At 34.1% G+C, this 3,562-nt stretch overlaps 1 long non-coding RNA gene across 1 annotated transcript; it reads left to right on the top strand.

The window, feature by feature from the left end:
* Positions 1-2,877: 2,877 nt before the first annotated feature.
* Positions 2,878-3,280, top strand: LOC141626946 (uncharacterized). Its single transcript, XR_012536511.1, has 3 exons — positions 2,878-2,954; positions 3,039-3,104; positions 3,197-3,280. It is a non-coding gene; the product is annotated as an uncharacterized LOC141626946 (long non-coding RNA).
* Positions 3,281-3,562: the final 282 nt, after the last annotated feature.

Here is a 3,562-nt window from a genome sequence, read left to right as displayed (position 1 = left end):
CAAGTCTATTTTACATGATGTTGACTTCTAATCGTTACTCATACTGATCTTATTTTTTGTTCCCAGTGTCTCTCCAATGTTGATGTTTCTGCAGTTCAACTAGTAAGTCTTTGATTTTGGTCTGCTTATATTTCAACTTAAGTTCATTTTTGTCTTTTTTATTCACTGCATTTTTGTCTTTTTAATTCAGTTTACTTTTTATCCTTTTTCAGGTTTGCGCTCCAATAGTCTCCGCCTCATGCCCACCTTTCTTGATTTGTATCGACCTCAGAACTAAAAGTATCAAAGTGCAAATCATCCATCCTATGAAAGGCAGATCTGTTGATTATTCTTGTTTTATACAACCTGTGGTACGTCTATTGTTTCCATTTTGCTTAGGAAAATGTGTGTTATTGTGATTCTACTAGGAAATGACTTTGTGAATGTATGACTTTATTTTGTGAAGCCTACACTTAAGGTTTGTGAATCTTATCACTTTAACTACTTATGTTGACCAAGTTTCACAAAAAAAAGCCCTAAGATTCACTGAACAAGGTCTGAGATTCACAAGATAAGGTCTGAGATTCACAAAATTAAGAGCAAAATAGATTATTTTAAACCACTTATGTTGACCAAGTTTCACAAAACAAGCCCTAAGATTCACTGAACAATGTCTGAGATTCACAAAACAAGGTCTGAGGTTCACCAAAAAAGGAAAAGGGCAAAATAGGGGACTTTGTGAAAGTAGGCCTTTATTTTGTGAATCCTAGATCTTATTTTATGAACCTATGGTCCTTTACCTTTTCACTCCAAGTTTTACAAACTAAGATGTATGGTTCAACTGGTGCAATTTCGTAGCTAGTGTCTGTTTTGACAGTATAGTACCTTACATGATTCCTAGATAGTGTGTTGTACCCACAAAATAAGTTTTGTTTATACCTGTGCTAAGAAAGACTGATTTCTCTTTTGTTCATACAGAAAGAAAAGCTCATCCGGCTTCTTAAACCAAAGTTGCCAGCACAGACAAGTATTTTGTGGACGCCCAAAGTGTTTATCCTAAAATCAAACCTAACTTCTGATGAAATAGATAATGGCATCTATTTATTGAACATATTGGAGAATTACAAAGGAAACAAAAGTGATTGTCCAATAACCATATATACTGTAAGATTACTTTTTCAACTCTATTTATACATTGATAAATATAAATTTTTTTAAGTTTGGAACACATTATTATTCCCCTTTTTCCATTTATAGGAAGCTCAGGTGAAGCGTTTTGCATTGAGGGTGTGCTATCACATTATTACATGTGATAAGAACGTATTAAGAGATAGAGTGAAAAAAGATGCACTAGAATGGAGTCGTGTACCACTGTAAGAACCTTCTTCTTTTAATATTATCACATTTTTCTTGCAAAACCTTTAGTACTTTAGTTGATTAAATAATGTTATATGTTCGTATTGTGGCAGTGGCTCTCGACCACTTTCTTACAGTGACCAGCAATTGTTGGATTATGTTTGCAGATCAAAATCGGCACAAACTAAATTGTAATGATTTTGCTTTGATTTTACAATATAAAAGTTATATGATTTTGCTTTGATTTTACAATATAAAAGTTATATTGTGAGAGATATTGACTAATTGCATTTCCTCAATATTTAAGTGACGCTATGGTGTCCACTCCGTGGATGGAAGTCACAAGACATGCTTTACAGACCCTTGGACCACGTGGCTTTGTTATGGATCAGGTAAGTATCATTTTCCTTTCCTTTTTCTTTTCATGTTTCATTTTACTTTTTTGTGAATCCTAGAACTTGTTTTGTGAATCCTAGAGCTTATTTTGTGAATCCTGGAACTTGTTTTGTGAATCTTGGAACTTATTTTGTGAACTTATTTTGTGAGTCCTGGAACTTATTTTGTGAATCTTGGAACTTATTTTGTGAATCCTGGACCTTATTTTGTGAATGCTGGAACTTATTTTGTGAATCCTTTACCTATGTTTTGTTAAATTTGATTTTGTAGGTGATTGATATGTTTGGAGTTAAGTCCACACTCGGTAGATCACATCTCCTCTACTTGCCAACCACAGTATATGTGAGCTTCAAATCCTTTAGATGTTGATATTCAAGTATTTGCTTTCTTAATGTTGCTCCTCTCTGGTTTATTAAAATGGTCCTACTTTTGTCACATGCAGACCGTTCATGAAGAACGCAACCTTGACTATTTGGGGTCAATACCGAAGTCCGATTACATTCCATTTGATGGGAGCAATATCCAAAAGGTGAAAGATCCCTCTTCTACTATTTATGTTCTTTTTTATTTATTTTCGTTCATGTGTATTGTTAATTGGTTTGTCTATTGCAAGTTTATATCCCTATGCTTAACGATAAGTGTCATCATTGGTGGGCTTGCGTTTGTGATTTAAAGCAAAAAGTAAATTTCATCCTCGACTAGAGCACCGATTTACATGTGGATCCTGATAACCACACCGCCCACGAGATTGTATGATTTTTTCCCAAAATATTTTGGAGTATTTATCTTTAGTTTTTTAAAAATATAACCCTGTCATATTTTTATGTTCTATTGGATTTTTCATGTTCCAGTTGTACCAAGTTTCATCTGTTCTTTGTGGTGGTTCATCTGTATTTGAACCTTTGCGGTTGATGTACATGAACCCAATTGTCAACCTTAAAGTCCCTCAATAAAAAAACTTGGTATGTAACCATGTATCTTCGTTTTTTAGGCTATATTTGTATTTTTATCGTACAAGTTTGAATGGTCCCTCTCTAACCAAAACCAAGTACCCAATCCTTATATTGGTGAAATGAATGGTTGAATAGTTGATCTTCACTTGAGATGTTTCTTTTACTCATAAATGCTTATTTATTTGTAGTTTTGATTGTGGAGTGTTTGTGCTGAAATGGTTGGATGCGTTGGACAATGAAAGTTTATGGACCAACAGTGAATATTTTGAGGTATAGATTTACGGGTTTTCCCTCCTACCTTGCCATTGCTACATATTAAATATATACTATACTGTATGAAAATCTCTTTTGCAGAAATTGCCTGACTATCGAAAGAAGATAATATTGGAACTTCTTAAATGGGATAAAAATACAAAAACGGTACACTTGCTTGACTTAAAATTAATGCAAAGTCCAATTGGTCATAAATTTGGTGAACATCTCTTAATTGTTACTTGTTTCTGATGGTATAGGTGTTTCATTGATGACATGACAGTCTTTTTGCAAGCAAATGATCTTTCTCCGATGGATATGTGTTCACTGGCGGACATCCCTTGCTTCAGCAGGCCTGCTATATCAATCTTGTGTTGATGTACTCAGTATTCGAAATGGTGAAATTCGGCCATATGACCTTGTTTGTTTGTAATGGTACCATGAATTCATTAGTCTGTAGTCTTGTATTTGAGTAGTCGAGAATGTATTTAGTAGTCGAGAATGTAATGCTATAAGAAATTGTGAAACTTGGATTTGACCATAAGATGAGACGGGTGTACTTCGTATGACGGTCTTTTATTGAGAGACAAAGATGTTTAATGCAAGCCGCCTTATCATTTGATTCG

This window comes from Silene latifolia, chromosome Y, assembly GCF_048544455.1.
Source record: "Silene latifolia isolate original U9 population chromosome Y, ASM4854445v1, whole genome shotgun sequence".
Classification (NCBI taxonomy): Eukaryota; Viridiplantae; Streptophyta; class Magnoliopsida; order Caryophyllales; family Caryophyllaceae; genus Silene; species Silene latifolia.
The sequence above is the reverse complement of the archived record's forward strand: the minus strand, read 5'-3'. Positions and strand labels throughout refer to the sequence as shown.